The sequence below is a fragment of the Rattus norvegicus genome, chromosome 2, assembly GCF_021556685.1.
Source record: "Rattus norvegicus strain SHRSP/BbbUtx chromosome 2, alternate assembly SHRSP_T2T, whole genome shotgun sequence".
Classification (NCBI taxonomy): domain Eukaryota; kingdom Metazoa; phylum Chordata; class Mammalia; order Rodentia; family Muridae; genus Rattus; species Rattus norvegicus.
In genome coordinates, this window is record NC_141535.1 from 194663905 (window position 1) to 194687331 (window position 23427).

The following is a 23427-nucleotide window of genomic DNA, read 5'->3' on the forward strand; positions in this document are numbered from 1 at the left end:
GGGTCAGGAGTAGGGGGTCAGGCTGGGTTACAGCATGAGAGGCTGTCTCCAAAACCAAATAAACTAAAGGACAGACCCAGCTTAGCACATTCTCTGGCACCAATCAGTGTTCTTCCCCTTTGCTAGGTGGAAATAAGCCAGGCCAACATCGTCATGCTTTCTGAACCAGATCCCACTCTGCTCATTTAAAGCCTCCTTTCCTCTCAGGCCTCAGTGGTAGTTTCCCCATCTTCTGGAAGTGTGTCCCAGGACCTGTGGTGTGCCATGACTTGTTCATCTCAGCTTGGAGACTCAGGACCTCCTTGGCTTTTGACCCTCCCAGATGGGTTACCGGCTCCTGGTCCCATGAGATGAGGTTATTATTGTCTAGAATATACTGGAGAGAGGACAATCAAACTGCATCTCTAAGCTCCCTGTAAGCACATCCCACCAGGGATGCCACCTTAAAAGCCCGGGACAGAATCTCCTGCCTCGTGTACTCTAGGAAGTAGGACAGCACATGACTGGCTAAGACAGGTGTGTATTCTGTGTGAATCATTATTCTTCAGCAGGGTGTCACCATGGTGGGGATGCAGGTCTCCAAGGCCCTGTTACTTCTCACATGTATGTAATTGGGTTTGATTTACTGGGTAGTCTCACCTCGTTGGGATGTGAACAGGAAGCAGTTTTGTTATTCCAGTGGCTGCTGCCTGCGCTTGATGTGTACGGCGCGGGTCTCTCTCCCGCAGAGAAGCAGCTCCCTTACCCATCTGTGTGTGTCCATAACTTCCCTGCCACTTTCACCCACCACAACAGTCTTATTATGTTAATTAAGACACAGTCTTTTATCTTAAAAATTGCATTGCAATGTTTAATTTAAGCTTTTCTCCTTCCCTTTTAACACATGGTGGAGTCGGTTGGCAGCTGTTTGGAGCAGTGGTTGAGAAACGGGGTTTGCTTTGGAGACACCCCATCACCCTTCTTTTGGAGGCCTCACTTCCTCTGGGCAGGGAGGAAGGATGGGGTATGGTAGGTCTCTTTATAAGACTTACAGGACAAGTGTCCTTTACCCCGCCCCGGTCCAGTGTGGCTCTTCGGAGTTTCAGGGAGCTCTTTTCCCAAACCAGGAACACCCCTTCCTCTCAACCATTAGCTGCACCTTAAGCCTCACCAGTAGTAGAGCTGCCCAGTGACTCCATCTCTGCCATGAGTAGCCAACTCTTAAATTAGAAACTGCCAGGTAGATCTGGGACCTGGTTATTCTGCCGACTTCCGAGCATCACTGCATGGAGTCACAGTGTCTTTTGGATGTCCTACAGCAACCATGTAAGGGACACACGGATTGGATAGACAGGGTGCCCTGTCTTCTTCCCAGCCATGTATTAGTTGGCATGTCTGTTGCTTCTGGGTGGAAATCAGTGGTCTTCCTGTTTTCAGACCCTCTAGGCTTCTGATGAGTGCCAGCTTCAATGCAAGAGTACTTGCTTAGGGGCTAAGAAGGAGGTTCAGTGGGTAAAAGTTTTACTACACAAGTGTGAGGACCCATGTTCGAGTCCCTCTGAGAGTGACTCAGAGCCCTCTCAGAGTCCATGTAAGAAGGGGCACAGTTATGGGTTCCCAAGTCAGATAAGGGATGGTGTAGCATTGCCCATACCTGGGATGTGTCTCAGAAAACACTGCAGGAATGGGGCCACTCCCTACCTAGATCAGGCTTGGGCCTACTCAACTCCATAGAGACAAAGGCCACATCATGATAAAGCCAGTTAGGCTTCTGTTTTCCTGCCAGAGAACCGGCTTCTCAGAAATCATGTGATCTGCAGTCTGCTAATCTAGCTGGTATGCTTGAAAGGCCCTTAACCCTGGGAACAGCACCTCCCTCTCCCTGACAGGAGCTACATAAGCCAGCCTTGCTATTTCAATAAATGAACTCTCCTCCTGGGTCATTCATACCTACTGTACTGGCCACCACCCAAGACTCACTCCCCAGCTCCTACACATCCTGAGACCATTGGTGCACATGGCTGATGGGAGGTGGAGGTAGGACAATCCTAGGAAGCTTGTGGGTCACAGAATCTGGCTTTTACAGGAGCAAAAAAGAGATCTGTCTCAGACAAAGTGGAAGGCAAGGACTGACCCGGGATTGTCCTCTGACCTTCACATATGCACTGCATATGGTACCTGCACTCACACACTAAGATGCGTACACACACACACACACACACACACACACACACACCACAATTTTGTTTTAGATGTTCTCGCTTTGTATGTGCAAGGCCCTAGGTTCAAACACTGGCAACATAAAATAAAAAAGGCTATTGAAGCAGTGCCTATAGTCAAGCTCCAGATCCCAGGCCAGGAGCATCAAGGGCTCTGCCTTCTTTTCCCACAGTGGGGCAGTGGAGTAGAAAGCACATTGCCTGCACCTCAGCCTTCCAGGCCTCCGAGGATGCTCTGGGCTTCTGAGATTGCATTCTCTCTTCTGTCACCTTGGGTAGAACTCACCCCTGTCGGCTTTTCCACAGGAGAGAGAGAGCCTCCGCCACAAGACTATTGAGTCACCCGTTTCTGTTTGGATTGGAGTTGAATTGGTTGCTGGTCCATTTTTGGGGTGTGGTGTGTTGGTTCCCTCAGCCCTGTGTGGTGGTGACTGGTTCCCTCTGCTGGTGACTCCTGGTAACTCTGGTGTTGGCTGGCTCTTGGCTTTAATTCTTGCACAATGGGGAAACTTGGGAGGCAATCCAGGACTGTGCAGGGAACCCTGTTTCTTCTGCCTGTCACCACGATCACCATCGTTTTGAGACAGGGTCTTACTCCCCGAGGCTGGTCTAGAATGCACTGCAGAGCTCAGGCTCGAACTCATGGTAATCTTCCTGCCTCAGTGGCGGGAGGACTGGGATACCATGCGTAGTTTTGCTTCTTCATTTTAAGGCTGGTTTTTAGTTTGCTCTTCCTCCTGCAAGCATTCTTTAGTTACATCCTATCCCTCTGGAATTTTCGTTTACTGTGTGGCAGCGAGTTCAGACTTTCCGTAGTGTCTTCGCATGTATGTATCTTGGATAGTTTCTATACATTATGACCTCAGTAAAACCTCCCCAGTGTTTACTAAGCCCAGGCTCTTGCTAATGCACCACCACGTGTCTGGAGCACGCCATACGCTTCATTCCACCCGGTTCTCGAAGCACAGTCCAGTGAGCTAGGCACCAGCATTAGCCCCATTTTACAGATTAAAAAGAAGTAAACTATTAAAACACCGCGTCTAAGCTTTACAGTTAGAAAGCGACACAAAGAAATGTTCTGACTCCTTGGCTCACTCTACCCACAGCGAGGACTGCGTGCTGGTTTTTGTTGTTGTTGTTTTGTACTTTTATTTATTTTTTTCAGGATATGAAAATGAATTAGTGTTTCCATTTTCAAAATTTTATGATCTTGGTCTTTCCTTCTTGCCTTTGTATAGAGCCAAAAGGACACGTTGACTACTTTAACAACCTTAAAGCGGACTCCAGAAATATCACCCACAGCATGGCCTTTTCGATCAAATCCAGTAACCAGAACTTCATCATTTTACTCAGTGAAGTTCAAGCAGCCGTCACTGGGCCCGAACGCTGTGATCTTCTTGCCGTTCTTAAGGAGCTGCACCCTGACACACTTCCGGATGGCAGAACTTGGCTGTTTGGCTTCAACCCCTACTCTTTCCAGCACAATTCCCTTTGCATGAGAGGTACCCCCAAACGGATTGGCCTTCAGGGCTGTGCCCAAGTGGGCTTTCTTGTACTGTTTATCATGCCGCTTCTGGTCCCGTCGGTGACTGCGGAGCTTCCGGGCAGTACGGAGACCACCGCACTTACCCATCTTGCAGGCGCCACGGGCCCCGAGAGAAAAAAAAAAGCTGTCTTGTACTTTGAAATGAGCTACAGTCATCTGGGAAGGGGGAACTTCAACTGAAAAGAACAAACCTGCCTCCATCAGATTGGCCTACGGGAAGCCTGTGAGTAGTTTTCTTGATTGATGATTGATGTGAGAGGGCCCAGCCCACTGTGGGTGGTGCCACCCCTACAGGCTGTCCTGGGTTGTATAAGAAGCAGTGTGAGCAAACCTTGGAGAACAGACCCATAAGAGGCACTACAACCTCCCCTCAGATCCTGCCTCCAAGCTCCTACCTTGAGTTCCTGCCTTGACTTCCCTCAGTGTTGTGCTGTGACCTGGATTGTGTAGTAACCCCTGTCCTTCCCAAGCTGGCTTCAGTCAGTGTTTTACCACAGGCTGCTTGGTTTTAGGCTCTGCCCTTCTGCCTTTTGCCTCTTCTATTTTTCACTCACAGAGCCCTGTTGGATCAGAGTAAGGTACACACCACAATATTCTTCTGTTTGGAGTAATAGGATCTTCCTAGCTAGGGCTTATTCAAGAGTGGATTGAGGCCTGGGAGGACTCCGTAGATCAGGCCATTAGGTTGGGTCTTCAGCACAGAGCCCATAGACAGAAAGCCGAAGCTCTCTCATCGGTCCCTTGTTTAATGTGTTAGACTGGCTTTTTTCCAGGGGCACTCGGAATCCTGACTGCATATTCCAGGCGAGTCCACCTGAACACTTCTCATCTGAGAGAGAGTCTATTGTTTGCACAGCACTTTCACTGTCATCAGCTCCTTGATGTATTTGCGGGCGCAGTCTGGGCAGAATGGTGTGATTATTATTCTCTGTTTCACGTGGAGGAGCCCGAGGGCGGAGGTGAGCAGCTGAGGTGGTATAGCTCATCCTGGGATGAACGGGGTCTGGAGACCCGTCTGCCTCACCCTGTCTTTCTGCAGGTACATCCTCATGCCCCTTACTGAGACCCTCAGGTGCCCACCCCCTTGCTGTGGTCGCATTCTCAGTGGGCATCAACTTACATGTCCTTGCTCTTGGTCTTGTCACCTCTTGCAGCTTCCTCCTACATCCCTGGTCTGTCTATTTCTTCCAAGGACTGGGGACAGCCGTCAGGGTAGGGGGACCCGACTAGGAACCCTTCTAAATGTGATTTCTCCAAGCCCTTGGGAAGGGCTGTTCACTGTCTTTATCAGCCCTAGTCATGGTGGATGTTATTTATTGTCAGATAAACGTATTTTCAAATAAAACAGAAAACAAACAAATAAATGCTGTGACAGAGCTGGTTTTTTGAAAAAAAAAAAAAATCCTGCCGGCTCGCTCACTTGCAGAAAAGCCTGTGCAACTAATTAACCCGGGCAGGCCTCCGTGGTGTTTGGAAACAAGCTTGGAATTAATATTGCCCTTCTCAGCTGCTGGAGCCAGCCTCTAAATCTTTATTGGGAAGCGGTAAGAGGGAGACACAGAGAGTCGGAGAGACAGCAAAAGGACAAGATGGAAGAAAATAGAAAGACAGGGGAAAATGAATACAGCTCTCTACCTGTCTCCATTCCCACATATGCCAGCTTAGCGAGAGTCTGGATTCTAGACAGACTGACAGACAGACAGACAGACTTTCTCTATATGAGCGAGAGAGCCTTTGTCTTGCTCAGAGAACATTTTGATTCCTGCACCACTGAAGTCAGGGCATCAGAGACTCCGGGGACAGGAAGGGCCATAGAAGGGGTCATCTAATTCAGTGGTTTTCAAATTATTTTTAGCAGCAAAGCGTTTTCTTGAAATGAAATTGCACAGAGAAACATCGTGTCTAAAACAGATAAAAGCTGAGTTGTGCCACTTGGAGCTTATTGCTCCTTGGGGCCCCTCTGTCTCCCTCCACAGGGTTGTCAGGCCAGGAAGGGCACAGCTGGGAGACTTGCCTAGCTGCCTGTGTCTCTCTCTGCACTGTCCCCGGATTCAGAATGAGTCTAGAGTCACTTAGAGTGGGTGTTGAGGACAAAATGTGTCACCTGGCCCTAGAGGTGGGTTTCAGCACCGAACATATATTTGTTTGCTTTTTAACCTTTTAGGTTCTTGAACTCCGACAATCTTACCCCCAGGGTCCCTTGGTGCAGCTTGGGAGCTGGCTTGCTGGTTTTCAGGTAAAGTTTTCTCACTGGGTGAGCTTTATCAATTGACTACCTGACTCAGACTTTGCCTCAAGACCCCATTGCTGGGGAGGGGGGTGTTGAATGACCCTTTCTCAGGGGTCATCCAAGGCCATTGGAAAACAAAGATATTTGCATTATGATTTAAAATGGTTTTGGAGTTAGCAATGAAAATAATTTTATGGTCAGGGGTCACCACAACATGAAGAACTGTATTAAAGGTCAAAGCATTAGGAAGGTTGAGAACCACTCAAGACTGTTTTGGAGGTTCAGGAGAGGGGTCCCAGGGTATGGGAAGGACCTCCTTCTCTTTGAGAGTGTGGACACTAGCTGGGGGTAGGGACTTCCCTGGATAGACCCTGTAAGGACCCCAATGGAAGGGTGGGGATGTTAAGTTGCATACATTTGATTTTTCATGTGGAGGAAGAGAAGGTTGTGAGCACATCTGGAGACTGTCCACTGAGTGGTGCTGTGGAGATTGGATGATCGTCTCTGGGGAGGTGGTCACTTGCCTCTGAAGTTCCTGACCTTGGCAGTAAGAGCAGAGGCCTGAGGCTGGCGGAAGGCGTTGTGTGGAGTCAGCATGGGTAAGGCACAGTAGAAAGAGCAGTCTCAGACCCTTGTGGAGGGCAGGCGGCGCTGTCCTAGACTTTGGGTTTGGGGACTCATTGTTTCCCATTAACCCCGAGTGTCCTTGGCACAGGTCTAGACAACAAGGGGGCACAGCAAGGAGGAGAAAACACAAATCAAGAAGTAACACTTTTTTTTTGAAGGAGAAATTATAAATTGCAATTTAATCACATAATCACTTTGACACTCTCAAGCAAGCTAATTTCTTCCCTTGCCTCATTTCATCCACTCGGTGAGATGAATCTTAATGAATAATGTCCTATGAATATTTAATTTTTGATCAATTTGAATTTTCTCTGGCATACCTGCTGGAGATATAAATCAGTTCCTCTTCTATTCAGCAGAGAGAATTTGGACAGCAGCCTGGGTGGATCTCTGCCCAGGGCCACAGAAACGACCAGTGGCGGCTCTGAGGTTCTCATGAGCGCATCTCACTCTGTGACCTGGACTCTCTAGATAGGGTCTGTAAGCTGCATTTTCTAATCCCAGTCTGCCAGCAGAGGCCTGAAGCCAGTGGCTGGCTATGAGAGATGTCTGCAATACCTTTCCACAGGTACCTTCTCTGGGGCTACCCTTTTCCTCTAAAGACTTAAAGAAGACATCTTCTGACCCTAAGGTTCTCCTTCCTGGGCCCTGGGACAAATGTTATCACAAAGGCAAGTATATAGAGGGACAATAGAAAGAAAAAAGCCATTCTCAGCTTCTTTTGGGGGATAGTATTTGATAGGTATGTATGTAGTGCATGACAATTTGCAAAGTGACTTCTCATGTAATTTCTTAGCATGACTTAAAATGTACCTCCTTTTCACTTCTCTTTCCTTAGGAAATGTTTCTGGAAAGAAACCTTTCTTTTTTTTTTTTCTTTTCTTTTTTTTTAGGAGCTGGGGACCGAACCCAGGGCCTTGCGCTTGCTAGGCAAGCACTCTACCACTGAGCTAAATCCCCAACCCCCGAAAGAAACCTTTCTTATTCTGTGTTTAAAGACTGGAGGTCACAGTCTGGAAAAATTGCTAAGTTCAAAGCCAGAAGAGTGGGTCCAAACTGAGCTGTCCAAAAAGGGAAAACTGAGCATTTGGGATTGAGTTCTGAAGGAAGAGAGGGAGGTGCAGTTAACAGGCAAGATGCTGGTGCTCCCCAGAGAGGGTTGATGGCGACGAGGCCATTTCTGAGAAAACGCCTTACGTGTTCCAAGGGGACAGAACGAGTGTGTTTTGGATGAATATCCACATTGTGTTCATTTGTGCTCTCCTCTCAGTAAGCAAAGGGGTGTTAGTGTTTCAGAGAGGTCAGGAAGCACCTCAAAAGGGAAACTATTGTTTATTTTAAATCTCCAAGATAACTCCTTGTTGGGCAATGGTCTTGAAAGTAGGGTGTTGTGTAGATAGAGATTTCTAAGTTCATTGATCTCGTAGTGGGAGAAGGCAGTTTCTGTATAGACCAAGATACAGGTGCTGGAGATGTCACTGGGAGAGCCCCTTCCAGGCATGCCCAAATCCCCAGATTCTCCCCAGCACCACACAGACTGGAAGAGAAGCAGAAAAGGGACAAAAGAGTCAAAGACCCTTACTCTTGCTTTCTACCACTTACAGAGTGTCATAAGTTTGAACCACAGGACTCTGCAGAAACATCCAGGTAGCTATGAAGGAACCGAAGAACGTGGGAACTGATGCTTCGAGACACATATTCTCCTTAACGTGGCTCGATGGGGAGTCGGATGAGTTCTTGTTGTCCATGGCCTAGCAAGTTTGTGCAGTTGCACTTGGAAGTCTTCTGTGCCTTGCCGAGGTATCAGCACATCCACAGAGGCCTGGGGTGACAATGTAGAGCTCACAGGTCAGGAGACTTTGTGACTGGAGCAACAGGGCTGGAATTGCAGCCTTTAGCTGTGGATGCTGCTGTGCTATCTTGAAAAGTCAGTGTTACCTGTGGGAAAGTCTAGGGACCAGGCTGGATGAATAATCCAGAATAGAATATAGAAGTCCAGAGTATAGGGCATAGAATAATCAACAGGGCTCAGAGCTTAATTCTTCCCTGCAGACATCGCCAGGTTAAGGAAGCTCCCCATTATCAGTCACCATTAAGGAAGAGTCCGAGTGATGGTGAAGGGCCCAGGATAGAATTTGGAAGTCTAAACAGTGCACACAGACAGAACCGTCGAGAAGTTGTGCATGCCCATGTTAGTGACTTCAAGGTTTTAAGTTCATGTCTTAAGCTAGGTGTGGTGACTCCTCCCTAGGATTTCAGCACTCATGAGGCTGAGACGAGAGGATTGCTTCATGTCTGAGGCTAGCCTGGGCTACATACTGAGTTGTAGACTAGCCTGGGATGCAAGAGGTTTTTTCTCAAATATAACATACAAACAATCCATTTTTCTCATAACTCAAGTTTCTCGGTGCTGATTTTGAGATGCGGATTTGTTAAAATGTTTCTGTGGTACAATATCAGGGGATCAAGGATAAAGAAAAAACAAACAAACAAAACAAAATAAAACAAAACAACAACAACAACAAAGTAAGGCAGGGCAGGAGAGAAAGGAGCCACAGCCTCCTGAGAATACTCACTGAGCTGTCCAGCCACGTGGCACTTCTTCCAGATAGGCCCTGAGAAAACATCATACTTCAATCTCTCCCCCATCTCTCCCTCTCTTTTTCTCTTTTCTTGTCTTTTAATGATCAATATTTACCCAGGGTGAGTTAACCTGACTGAACCATGTACTCACGTGGTCCCTTTAGGAAGACCAAAGGTGTTGGGGACCTCAGGTCTCTGTCATGGCTCCTGTGACAGCTCACAAGTGCTTTCAGACTCTGCTTTCCAAGAAGTGGTGTTCAGTGCCCCACACCTGAGTAGACAGGCCTCAGTGACTTCCAACAGTAAAGTGACAGCGACAGTCTGTAATTTCAGAAATTAGGTCACAGAGGACACTGCGTTCACCTTCCTTTCTATCCTTACATTGCCTGCTCTGGAAGAAGCCAGCTTCTGTGTTGTGAGGAAGTAACCAATGGTCAGGTCCACATGTCGAGGAGCAAAGTTCCCGGGAACCGCTGAGTCAGCCACCATGGAGTGGGTTGTCTTCCCATCGGGTCTCAGGTGACTTGTAATTCCTGTCAATGTTTGCACAGTTGTCTCCAGAGAGAACCCTGCATCAGAGAACCCAGCTTTGCTGCCCCCAGATTCTTGTCTTTCATATTACTTAGAAACCTGAAAGCACAGAAGACAAAGAGAGGGCCTTGGAAGTCACCAGAGAGAACAGATTGCGCACACAGCAATGAGAATTCTAGCACCAGCTCCTTTTTCAACAGAGACAGTGGAAGTCAAGGAAACTATGGATTGGCAGCTTCATACCCCGGTGTAAAAGGACGATCAAGTCAAACTCTGACTCCCCCGCCCCCAGGGTGCCGGTAAAATAAGACAACGAAAAATGTTTTAAAATATTAAACAACTGGCTACTAAGAACTACCAAAGGAATTTATTAAGATGCACACCAGGAAGGAAGAAAATATTCCCAGGAGATTTAAAATTACAAAATAAACAACGAAGAGAGCAAATGACAGGTATATAAATACTGGTTATCTAAAATGATGGTAAGCGAATTTGTTGTTAAATCAAAAATCACTTTTAAATGCTTTTATCTTGTGTGTGTGTGTGTGTGTGTGTGTGTGTGTGTGTGTGTGTGTGTGTGTGTGTGAGAATTCCATGGCACATCTGTGGAGGCCAGAGGACAACTTAATGGAGTTGTTTCTTCTCCTCTACCTGTATCTGGGTTCTGGAGATTGAACGCTGGTCGCTGGCTGTGTGGGGTAAGTGTCTCTACCTGCTGAGCTGTGTGATTGACCCTAAATTCAATGTAGTTTTCTTAACAAACAAACAACCCCGTGGGAACTCTATAGCTATTCCACTGTACCCAGTGCTGGCTCAAGCCCACAGAGCCTTCACTGGAAAGGCTCTCCACAGATGAAAATCAACCCTGGGTTAGCCGAACCAGGAAAGATGGGAGAGAGAGAGGGTCAGCACACCCTCTGATCTGAGGAGCATGCCTTCCTTGGCCCTCGGTGCTTAAGCTTCTGATTATAAACTGTGTTGACAAAATGAAGGCCTATTTAATCAGTCCGGCCTGTAGAAAGTACTCACCGAACATCTGCTGGCTTTTGAATAAACTCTGGTTGATATTTTTGTTACCTAATATGGAGAGAGAAACATCCCTGTGCCTGCGCCAGGCCTCTTTTACTGCATGAAGTGAGTTGGAGCCAGGGCAGGAGAAGGGACACATTGACCTTCCAAGGTCCCTTCCTGCTGGAAAGACAAGGGCTTCTCAGCAGGCAGTGCTGTTGAGAGCAGGCCCTGCTCAGGCTCCCTCTGAGGTGCATTGGCTTTCTTTCCTCCAAGTGATTAGCACGGAGATTGGCAGGCAGCAGTGCCAATGGATGTTTAATGTTCTGGAAACCCCCAGCCTCTTCCCTTCTTTTCCAAGGTTTTCCCTGGTGAGCCAGGAAAAGGTCTTGCAGCTTAACAGGCAGACAGGAATGGGGCCTAAGAGGGTTGCCACCGTCAGAGACAAAACTTAACACAGTGACACCAAGCCCAGGCGGGGCTGCATTTGTAATGGAGAAGTGACAGGTTAGGAGAGGGTGCTGGGACACTGCCATGACCCTGAGGTTTGATCAGCTTCTTAGCCTCCAGGTATAGGGAATGAAGTCAAATGGCCCTGCAACTGTAAGCTGGTGTCTAGCACTGTGTGTTGCTGAGCCTATCAAGCAGAGACTTGCTGTACTGGGAGAGCTGACAAGCTACTTTAACTCCCTAACTCAGTTCTCTACTGGCTGAATGATGTCTGGGAGCTTCTCTATCCCTCCGAGCCTCTGCTCTCTTTCCCTCAGTAGGAGGCACTCATAACTATCTTCCCTGCAGAGCTGAACTATATGGTATATATGTACAACTGTCTAGTACCATTACCGTGGAAGATTAAATGGTGGAGACTATGTGAGCTAGGTTTTCTGGCCTCAAGCCTGATTTTGACAACTTAAAGACATTTATTTTTTATGTATGAGTATATGTGTGTCTGTGTGAGTGTATGTCACATTTGTGTAGGGACCCAAAGAAGAGAGAAGAGGCCATTGGATCCTGTAGAATTTGAGCTATAGTCCTCTGTGAGCGCAGAGATGCAAACTTGGGTCTTCTGGAAGAGCAGCAAGTGCTCTTAACGGTTGGGCCATTTTTGTAGCCTCTTTCCCTCTCCCTTTTTGATGATACAGGGTCTTTTGTAGCCTAGGGTGACCTCCTTTGTAGACAAGGATGAGCCTGAACTTCTGGTCCTTCTGAATCCAGCTTTCAAGTGTTGAGGTTACAGGTGTGAACCACTGTACATGTTATATGGTTTTGGGAATCAGACACAGAGTGTCCTGCATGGTCTCAACCAATCATGATGTATCCCCAGCCTCCATGACTTCAGCTTTGTAGCTGTGAGTATGTGGGCAATTAAATGATTAAACTAGTCTTTCTGAATGAGTTTCCTTACACTTAAGGGGTGAGGGTAACAATGACAGTACTTAGCATCATGATGCTTAAGCTAGTGTGACTATTCATGCAATCCTTAAAATGACCCTCAGACATTGTATGTGTTATACAAACTGTTCAAATAAGTGGGGGTGCCAAATGTACCCACATCTCTTTTTCCCTTCTTCTCTTCAGTTTTGCTCCTGTGTTCTTTGATGATTTGATGCTTAGCTTCTTGACTTGTAATCGGTTCTTCTTGGGGTCACCTTCCTTATGGGGGCTCCAACTTCTAGCCTACTATGTCTTTCTCTTAGGGACTAGAGCCTGCTTGCAGAAGCCATGCCTAGGTTGATCTGGTTTAGGTGGATGTTTCTAGAACTGAACCGACTTCTTTCTGACACTAATCACTGCTGGTGACTTGTGCTGCCTCAGCCACACTCCTCGAGGGTCCATTGCTGACTCTATAGCTCAGGGCTCCCCTGGTCGTCTTCTGTTATTCTCTAGCCACGGTCCCTGCTAAGGTCCCAGGGAGACACTGAGGTTAGGACCGTGATCCGTCTTAAAAGATGAGACTTCAGACCTCATCTTGGGTGGGCCAAACGGGCCGAAGACTCAAAGTGTTAAGTCCAACATTCATTCCATCCAGAGTGTTCTACTGCCAAGTATAATTTTTTTCTCCTGTGTAACAACTTTTTCTGGAAACATTTTTATTTTGTTTTTGGCAAAAGTCTCTTGTGTGTGTGCATGTGTGTGTGTGTGTGTGTTGAGGAGGGTAGGGGTTCAAATGCTGTGGTGCTTCTGTGTCGCCCAGGGACAACTTTGTGGAGGTGGTTCTCTCCTTCCAACATTATGTGAGTTCCAGGAATTGAACTCATGTCAGGCAAGAGCCTTAGCCATCAAATTATTTCACCAGTCCTGGTATGCTTGCTTTTGCAGGCAGATTGAGATCATCTTATTGTTACGTAGCTCTGATAAGCACCAGTGGTTTGCTGAGTTCTTACTGAGAGCTGCGTGGCTGCACATATACCACCTCTAATTTTTAGAGCAGCTCTATGTTTCTTACACCATTTAAAATTTATGAAAGACACACAATATCAAGTATACTGTCTTAGTCGTTTTCTTTAGGCACTGGGTATTGAACCCATATGCTCCACATGTCCCTGGCCACATTGTAACCATTGTCCAGTGTGCAGTGCACTGATAGGAAGTACAATTATACTGTTGGGAAAACTCACCCAACTCTAGAATTCTTTGCATGTTACAGAACACCCACCTGTCTTATCTTATTTTACACAACGTAACTAAGTTTACCCTTGGGTGCACACAGCAGCCTTCCCTTCCTTTTTAAGGCTGAATCTTACTCCACTGCCTGTATTTACCATGTTGTGTTTGTACAATTGCCTGTGCGTAGACACCTAAGCTGTGTCTCTAGTTAGGTTACTCTGAACAGCACTGCTGTGGATATGGTTATACAAATCACTGAGACCTTGCTTTCTATGATAAGATAAACTTTATTACTGTTTCACAGATGTAGACCATCAGAGAAGATAGGTGATTTGCTGACGGCTGTGGTTAGTAAGTCCAAAGTCAGTGTCAGGCCACCTGCACCAACCACAAGACTGGGACTTGCCTCCCCGTGTCTTTGTCTGTTAGAGACTGCAAGACTGTCTTTCTCAGCTTCATTTGCCTTTAACACATTTGAAGAAAGACGTCATGATATCTTTAAGGCTTGTTTGTTTTTTCTTTCTTTGTTTAGGCTAAATATTCTCAACTGTTTGTTAAATTATACGATGCTGTTCTGTTCCCGGGTATCTCAATACCCCAGCCTACCTTTCCAGAGTGCATTTATTGCTTAATGTCTCTCTGATGCACTGTGTTCTCCATCACAAACTACTGTTGGGGATGTTATGAATCTGCCTTGGCAGTATACTCTCCTGGTTTAAGAGCACAAACTTGCTGATATGGAAATGGGGGACTGTAATCCCAGTACCCAGGAGGCTGAGTCATATCGAGATGTTGTTTCTAATAAACCATGAAAACAAACCAAAATAACCTACTCACTCGACTAACTACACAATGACAAACCCTAGCAAGCAAAGGACAGGCCTGTAAGTTAGGCCAAACTAGGTTCAAATGCTAGCTCTGCCCAAGCTTTTAACCATGCGATTGTAGCAGATTGCATATTCTAAAGATGGGTACCACAATATGTCGCATTCAGTATGCTCTTCTTGCAGTGTGATAATGTTCCCTTTACCATTTGGTGGAGTCTATATTCTTTCTCCTGAAGCCTAGGCAGACCTTTGAGACAAGCTAAGTGTGACTTCTGAGGGTAAGTCATAAGAATACTTGCACTTCGTTGTGTTTCCATTGTCGCTGACTTGGATCCTTTGACTTATGTTTTTTGTATGTCTGGAAAGTCCAATACTATGGTGCTGCCACATGGTGGAGAAGTAGCAAGCAAGCCAACCATTAAAGGGCAGAAGTGGCTAAGTGGGCTGGTCTTCCTTTATAACCCACACTCATAAAAGCTTATTATAAAAAACAGGACACAGTGGAGGCATGCCTATAATCCCAGCACTGAGTGACCTAAAGGAAGAGGACTGAAGGCTCAGTGCCAGCCTGGGCTATATAGTGAGTTCTAGGCTAGCCCAGAATGCGTAGTCAGGCCCTGTCTAATAGGAAAAAAAAGACAGTCGTCAAGGTAACTCTATGCATTGTAAGGAAACCAACCCCTGAGGTGCTTGAATCCAGACCTTAACTGCAAACCATTTAACTGCAAAAGCATGAATAGTCTCAGGTAAGACTCACTCAAATGAGCCTGGTCCACCTCTGAATGGAAAGAGTTGTCTTTATCTTCTGAGTTTGGGAGTGATTCAGAACGCAGCGAAGGTGATTGGATGGTTATTTTAGGCTTTATTAGAGCTCTTCGAGTTTCAGATTCCTTATCTGTAAAATAAGGCTCATGAAATCTACCTCACAGGGTTACCATGGGCTTAAAAGACAACGCACAGGGCTAGAGATGTGGCTTAGTTGCTAGAGCATCTGTCTAGCGTGCACAAAGCCCTAGGTTCAGTCTATAGCATCACATAAATCAAGCCTGGAGCTCATGTCTGCAATCCCAGCATTCAGGAAATAGAGGCAGGATGATTGGAAATTCACAGTCATCATCTGCTACCCAGTGAGTTTGAGACCAGCCTAGAACACATGAGACCCCGTCTTAAAAAACCCAAAAACTGAATCTATATCTATCTATCTATCTATCTATCTATCTATCTATCTATCTATCTATCTATATCACTCTACCTGTGCTTGTCATAACATAATTCTGCAATAAATATGATTAATAATGTCCTAAGCGATAAGGTAATGGACTGTAGGTTGAGATATTAAAATGAAGCAAAGACAGAAGAATGGGAGACTGAGCTGGCACTGGGAGCATCTCTAAGAATTAGAAGAGGGCCACTCTCCAAGTTCCAAATGTCCAGTGGGTTATAACAAGCCTCAGCCAGCATCCAGTTTGAGACGATCAATGCAGAGTGGGAAACCCTTTACTTCTTATCCTGCAGTGGTATGTGTGAATGACGTGTATTAAGACTGGTGTCGGGAAGGCAAAGCTTGGGGTAGACTGGAGTTGACAGCTGGGACAGTATAGGCAGGACACAGCAACCTTTGGCTGTTAAATTAAAGTTTTGGGGAACAGGCTGCTGGGCTAATCACAGCAACCTCTGAAGGGGAGAGGAGTCTGTACAAGCATTCCAGCAATTTCAGGTCACTGCTGGAAGTGACAAAGGGAGTCAGGGAGAATGTAAACTCTCATGCACTGTGGCTTTGTGTACCTACAGCAGGGGGAAATGGTTTTAGGCTTTTAAAGGACAAGCCTGCTAAAGAAATGTCTAGATAATTCAGGCAGTGGTTAACTCTTGAATCTTAAAAAGCAAAACTAACAACGCATCAAAGTGACTCAGGCATGAAATCCCAACACTGAGGCAGGAGTATTGTTAGAGGCTAGCTTGGGCTACATAGTGAGTTCTAGGTCAGTCCAGGAGGTAGTGTGAAATTCCATTTCAAAAAAACCCAAAACAGGGATGGAGAGATGGCTCAGTAGTTGAGAGCACTTGCTGCTTTTCCAGGGGACTGGAAGAGATCAGTTCCTAATAGCCACAACAGATTGTTCACAATTTCCTGTACCTTCAGCTCTAAAGGATCCAACACACTCTTCTAGCCTCCATGGGTACCCACATACATATAGTGCACACACACACACACACACATGAACACACATGCACACACACATGTACACAAATAAAAATGGATCTTAAAAAAATCCCAAACCTCAAAACCAACAAAATTCCGCACAAAACTAACCATCTTTCCCCCAAAAAACTTAGCCACAAATTGCATAACTTCTTCATATGCTCATAGTAGAAAAATAATACAGCATAACCAGAAAAAAGGGCAAAATAAAACCTCCCACATTTTTATAGGCCATATGTGTAATCTCTGTGAACTTTTTAGTATAGACACATAAACAACACAGCCTTTTGAGTTCTAAAAGACATAAGGCTTGGTCACCTTTCTATCCCTTGGTGATTTGCCATGGATGTCCTTCCAGGTTATGAAACATGCACCCGTACTTCTGAACTTTTGAGGCTGGGGATGTTTAACAGTCAGTATGCAGGAGTCCTGTGAAACAGCAGGGATGCTCGATCACACTTAGAGCATCAATTTTACGCAGTGCTAAGTTGCTTAAAATACTATCGTTATGTTCAAACAAAGCTAGATATAATACAAAGCAGAGTACAAAATATTCATGAATTGTCAGAAGATTTGAGGCATCTAAGATATGAAGTTTGCCTCCGTTTTCTGGCACCATCATTTAAAAGATGTTTGTTAGCGTGTATTAGTTGTGCATAGTAAACAGCCTTCATTGTTACTGTTTCATACACAAACGCCATGCATTTATATCATACTCCATTTCCTTCTCTTATCCTCCCCCTACGCCAGCTAATTCCCTTTCTCTTCTTAACCATTCCCCTTCCTTTTTTAATGTCTTTATTTCCCCCTCTGTTACCAAATGAGTTTCATCAGGGTTTGAGTAAAGACTCATGAGCCCCTTAAGAGTGACTACACCATTGAAGAAAATGTCTCTGCTTTCCCATTGACCACTAACTGCATATAAATCTTTGGGGAATATGAGCCCTCCTTTTGCTAACATTATTTTGAATGGCAGGTAGCTATTAGCTTCTGGGGTGCAGTTGAGTGGGCTGATGGGAGCTGGGAGAGAGAGAAGTGACGATTTAGGAGCAATATCATATTTCACAGATGTTCCTCGAGGCAGAGTCCCTTGCCCAACAGACAGGAGATACAGAGTTCTGTGGGCATCTCTAAGTCAAGGCTTGGCCTTTGAGCCTAGTGTTGGGGAAGGAGCTTAACTTCTGGGGCGACGTGGAGTCAGGGAACTGTGGCTGTTCTTTGACAGCATACTCAGCAAATCTAGAAGAACTGTGCAAAGAGGGAATTTAGTCTGTCCCAGTGCTGCCATTAGCAAACTATCACCATAGGCAGTTTACTTCATGTCCTCTGCCTAGTGTTGTCATCTATAAACTGGTGATAAAAGTAGCATTTCCCTGGGTTTCTGAGGGCACTGAATACATAAAGCACGGTACTTAAAGTAGCACTTGGGACACAGTAAGCGCTCACTATACGTGAATTATCATTACACAATCTACCATTGCGTGAGCTTCTCGTTCCATTCTCCTTTCAAACTGAGCTCGTGGCTAATTGAAACTCCCGAGTCTCTTTCCTTGGTATCGTTATCAAGCTCATATTTAGTCTCCGCACTGTTATTGGTTTTTAATTGCGTGGCTTATTAATGCCCTTTGTCTTAATTCTGATCTATCAGTTGAGTGCATGGTGGTTATCCAATAATTAAGTCCTCTGTTTTGGAGTCAGTTGGGTTTTGGGTTCTAATGCCATGTATAATTTTACTGTCTCCATTTTGCGGATGACAAGGTTCTTTGTGCCAGACGTTGGGCCAAGTGCTTTGTGTGGAGCATCTCAGTGAATCCTCAGGACAATCCGAAGCGGCAGGATGGAGTTTACGTACATACAGGTGGGAACAGCAGTTCAGAATGGCTCAGCCCATCGTGCAAGCATCTGCTTCCCTTCCAGCCTTCTGCCTTGGGTCTTTACGTTTTGCCTAATGGTTGCTGGGCCTAATCAACAGAAATACAGGACATTCAGTTAAAAGAGGATTTCAGATAAGCAATAAACAAAAGCTCAGCCAGCTACTGAAGTGGCGCAGAGTTTCTCCCACACCTCACAATCCTTACACTGAATGCTATAGTTCTGTCAGCTGTTGAAATCAGTGCTTCATAGCGCACAGCCAAGGGCAGAGACACAGGAGAAACCACTCACTGTAGAAGGAAGGTCTGTGTCTCTCACACCAATCCCAGATCAATACCCTGCGTACAGGCTCAGTCAGTGCTGTCGTTGGATTTGATGCTGTTGATGGAAACTGACGTCTATAGCTTCTTAGGTCATAAGCAAACCTCCTTGTTTCACATCTGTGAGACAGGGTCCCTTCCTTGCCTGCCTTGGCTGCAGTCTGGATGCTTCTAGGGTCGCATATACCGAATCCATTTCAGAAAACACTCCTTTTCAGGCAGAGTGTGAGAAGCTCTATAAAGCATCCCTGGAGTCATCGGCATCTGCCTGTATTTACTCTTGTTGTTGATTAAAATAGACAGCTGGAACACCAGGAACCCAGACTGTAGGCACAGGACTGCCAACAGTCTGACTGTGGGGAAAGAATCGATGGCAGCAGAAGAACCAAGAGAAACCTAGGTCTTCCCCCCAACCCCAGCCTCATAGACCCTAGACTTAGCAGAAGGGTGTCAGAACAAAGAAGGGGGGTAGCTTGTCCTTTATTTTTCCCTTTCCCAATTGTCCCCTTCTGCTTTCACATGCTCTCTTCCTGCCTCACCCCTCTCTTCCTCCATCCTTCTCTCCCTCCCTCTCTCCCTCTCCCTTCTGCCCTGTTTTGGGAGGAGAGAACCAGCTGAATGTATGGTAGCACGGAGGTGGCTGCCTGTGCCAGGGGTCTGTGGATAGCAGAGGCATTAACCAGGTTTCCCATATATGATGAGAAAATAGTGGTGGTCACCCCAATTAACTTTTTGATTCTTCACTGGATGAGAAGGGGGGAGTTGGGAAGGGTACTCATGAACCCTGCCCGTGTTATGATGGCTCCACTAGCACTGGTGACTACAAAACTCCTCAATTCCCATCTTTATGCTACCCAGCGGCAGACGGATGCAGAATAGCTTATCGACTTCTTCAGGAGCAGACACTCTTAGAGGAGTGACACTATGCTCTGCTGATCTTCACGTACTGTTCAGAATTCTGTAAAGCCTTCCATTGCACATGGTCTTGGCACTCAGGTACCTTTTCCTTCCAGCCTTCTCTGCTGCCCCATGGCCCAGTGCACCCTTCATTAATGCCTTTTGAATATGTCACACATGCTTCCACCCCTGGGTCTTCTCTCTCTCTCCCCCACCTGCATAGAGCTACATATATACACTTCGAAAAATGGAATAAGTTATGCCCCTGGCAACTTCTTGATTTTGCTTTGTTTCTATTTGATCATTACTGAATATACCCAAAATTAGAAGATAGGGTACCAATCTGGTCTGGAGGGATTTTGTATGTATGCAGAATAAGACAAGCTGTGACTTTTGAATGAACTAGGGAGAATATTCTGTTTACCACTTAATGCTTATTAGTTGGGTGTACATATGATTAGAGTCAGGCGTGTTGTGGGGAAAGACATACTTAAAAGAAAAAAGTTTGCGTAACACAAGTCTGTCAATCAAAACAGACTCACCCAAGCTATATCCCTAGCAGCCAGCTCCCCTTTCTCTTGGACCCCACAAAAGGAAACCCCAAACAGTAACCAAGACCCAAAAGTACACTTTGGGGATTTGTTACCAAAGTTTAGCTTATACTAATTACTCTCTGGCCGTATCTACTCAACATAATATACAAGGAGTCCTCAAGTCCTCAATAAATGTTTTGTTGAGCTCCCTGGTGAGGGAGAACTTTTCCCCTTACAAACAGAGCAGAATTGCATTAAATAACTGAGGAGAACCAGCTGTTTTTCTCATTTGCCTGGCTAATGTGCATGTCTTTTCTGTGCCTTTCCTAACTCCTTAAGGCCATCAGACTTACTATGCATGGAGTCTCTCTGTCTCTCTGCCTCTCTGTCTCTCTGTCTCTCTCTCTCACACACACATACACACGCACAGAGTGAGAGAGAGAGAGAGAGAGAGAGAGAGAGAGAGAGAGAGAGAGAGAGAGAGAGAGAAAACAAACATGTAAAGCAGTATCCTTCAACGGTGCAAGCAAAAAGAGAAAAAAAAGTTAGTAGACACCCCTGCAGCTGCACTGGTCTTCAATACCGATTAGTTATATTACCCTTAAGAAATGTGGGAGACCGAGGGTCCTGGAGGGGATAGGAACCACGCAGGAAGACCAACGGAGTCAACTAACCTGGTCCTTTGGGACTCAGAGACTGAACCACCAACCAAAGAGCATACACGGGCTGGACCTAGACATTCTCCCCGCTGCCCCTGCACGCGCCTATGTAGCAGACGTGCAGCTCAGTGTCCATGTGGGTCCCCCAACAACTGAAGCAGAGGCTGTCTCTACAGCTGTTGCCTGTCTGTGGACCCTGTTTCCCTAACAGGGCTGCCTTGTCTGGCCTGAGGGGGAGAGGATGCACCTACCTGCAGAGACTTGATATGCCAGGGTGGGGTGATTTTGGGGGAGGAATCCACCATCTCAGAGGAGAAGGGGAGGGGATGGGACTGTGTGAAGGGGGACTAGGAGGAGGGAGCAGTGATTAGGATATAAGGTGAATAAATAAATTAATGAGATCAATGAAAAAAAAAACCAGAAGTATGGGGTAGATGCCACAGCGTATTAGGAAGCACCCGAAGAAGATCCCTGTGCTGTCTCTTCGGATGAAGCTTGTCTTAGCAGGTGTAAAACAGACCTTCCTGCCTCAACCATTTTCACTATCTGGTGATCTTTTTACTCATTTTATTATTATTATTTTTGGCATCTATCTCAGACCAAAACAGTTTCCAGGCTCCTTGGTGTTTTATTTTATCTTATTTGTTATTTTATTTAGTTACATTTCCAATGTTGTCCTCTTTCCCAGTTTGTTCCTTGGTGCTGAATGACCCTTGGAATTTCTATAGATTGGAGTCTAGTTACACACTCCTTAATCTGGTTTTAGTTAAGAGCAATTAGGAAGCTTTCCAGGTTCCTCCATTTGTAGTCTTCATCTCCCCTAAAATGGACCTTGAGCTTAATTTTATTGCTCCCACTACATTTTGTCACGGACAAAATTCCTTCCTTTGGATTGCAACTAACAGTGTATTGTTTTTTGAAGGTATTTTTACTCTAAAGTTAAGAAAACAAACTTAAGAGCAGAGTTCTGTAACACATAGATTTCCTGGTGGGCACAGCTTGCGTTCTCCCAATTCACTCATGGGCCAATTTATACGATTTTAATGGGTTTCAGTGAGGCCCTTCATCAGGAAGATGAAGACAGTATTGACTTTGGTCTCACAGACTCCAAATATGTATATTCCCCAAAGTATTGTGCATATGAATAATTGATCAGGACAGCCCTAGGTGCACTGGCTACTGACACTGTGTTTGGTTGCCTTTGCCCACTCTTACTAGATGGCAAGACCCTGTTGCTGAAGGCATACACACCTTGGCTACAGGACATAGAGAAATTAGACAGGAACTGACATGGAAACTGTCTCCCTGTTCATTTGTTTTCATAGCGCCAGAAAATGCTATACAGGCTGCTGGGGTAGGGGGAAGCCACCAGTGGTGTTACCCAGCAGTAAATCCTGTGTGCTAAAACTGACCTGTCAGGCAAGATGTGCCCAATGCAATACAATAGAGGTATGGCGGTAATTGGGACAACCAACCACTTTCTGATTGGATTAGAGGTCTGCTCCACAGGAAAGAACTCTTTCTTGGCAATGTGAACCTGGGCAAAAGCTGATGTCCCCGGAGGTCATAGGCCTGAAGTGGGGAACCTCTAACTGTTGTTTTGGTAAATGGACGTGTTGTCAAACTACCTTCTCAGTACTTACATTCATAACCATAGATCTGTGGTGCTCTCAGCTTCTGCAGTGGGCTGAAGTTAATTCAGAGACTCAAAAAACCAAAGGGCTGAGAAAAAGTGATTCCTGAGTGCTCAGCCCGATGTGGGACAGCTACATCAACCCCCTATAAGGCTTAAGGAACACCATGAAAGAAGGAGCGGACATACTCTAAGAAGCAGAGGATGGGAAGGAACGAGTGATAGTACAGGGATACTGTAGAGGAGCTTCTGATGATTAAGGAAGGGGAGGTAGGTCTGCTCCAGAATCAGGAGATTCCTCATCCTTTAGGTTGGGGTGCTGTACTGAGGTCCTCATGGGTCATAATCTCCTCTATGGCCTTTGGAGTATAGAACCCAGGGTAAGTTCTAATCCTGCTGTTGCCTACTGAGTGAACTTCCCTAGCATCTGCTTCCCTTGACTGTGTAATGAAAACTGGCGGTGATAATTTGTGGATACTCCGATGCTGTATTGCACAAGCGATGGCTAATGCTACCACAGCCGTGGTCTTCCAGCCTCTCAGACTGGCAGCATGATCCCTGGCACTCTTTCCCGTTGATGATATTCTTCAGCGTCTTCATCTTCCCAGGGTTCCAGACGAGTCAGGGGGTAGGCATGGGCTCTTGTGGCTTTCTAGGATCATTCCCTGTCTCCTGTCAGGGACTTGCCCATTCTTTTTCATGTCTATGTCTGGGCAAATGCTCCTTTCTGGCCCACCATGTCTCCTTCATCTCCCATGCCTAGCTATTTTTGACTCACAGCTCAGGGCAGGCATGACCTGCTCTTTGTAACTTTCTCTGACTCTCTGAGAAAATCGGTTTCCTGCTCACGTGTGTTCTCAAAGCATTCTGCAGAGACCTGCTGATGTCTAATCAAGCCAAGTTCTAGCAGTTTATGTTTCTGTCATCAGACTGTGAACTCTTAGAAATAGAGGACCATGTTTTCTCCCCAGAGCTAGAAATGCAGTAGCCCATGAGCATCTTTTTTTTCCCACAGTTGAGCCCCAGGGAAGGCCTTGGTACCCCCTTCTGTAGTACAACAGTTAGAGTCAACAGGGAGGCAATGGGGCTGTAGATGTTATACAGTAATGGTTCTTTCCTGCTTTTGAATGCTTGGCAGGGAACAAAAGAGATG

The 23427-nt window shown here is 46.0% G+C and overlaps 1 long non-coding RNA gene and 1 pseudogene across 6 annotated transcripts; both read right to left on the reverse strand.

Annotated features, from left to right (window-relative positions):
* Window positions 1–3400: 3400 nt before the first annotated feature.
* On the reverse strand, window positions 3401–3837 carry Rps23-ps7 (ribosomal protein S23, pseudogene 7; annotated as a pseudogene).
* Window positions 3838–7916: 4079 nt separating this feature from the next.
* LOC102548297 (uncharacterized) lies at window positions 7917–22633 on the reverse strand. 6 transcript variants are annotated; one of them, XR_015676728.1, is made up of 8 exons: window positions 22285–22627; window positions 18213–18321; window positions 16679–16789; window positions 9566–9814; window positions 9336–9455; window positions 9178–9216; window positions 8204–8423; window positions 7917–8044 (listed from the first exon to the last, which is right to left on the reverse strand). It is a non-coding gene; the product is annotated as an uncharacterized LOC102548297 (long non-coding RNA). The 6 variants fall into 6 exon arrangements; XR_015676730.1 differs by having other exon boundaries at window positions 9548–9814; XR_015676734.1 differs by lacking the exon at window positions 8204–8423 and having other exon boundaries at window positions 7918–8138; window positions 9548–9814.
* Window positions 22634–23427: the final 794 nt, after the last annotated feature.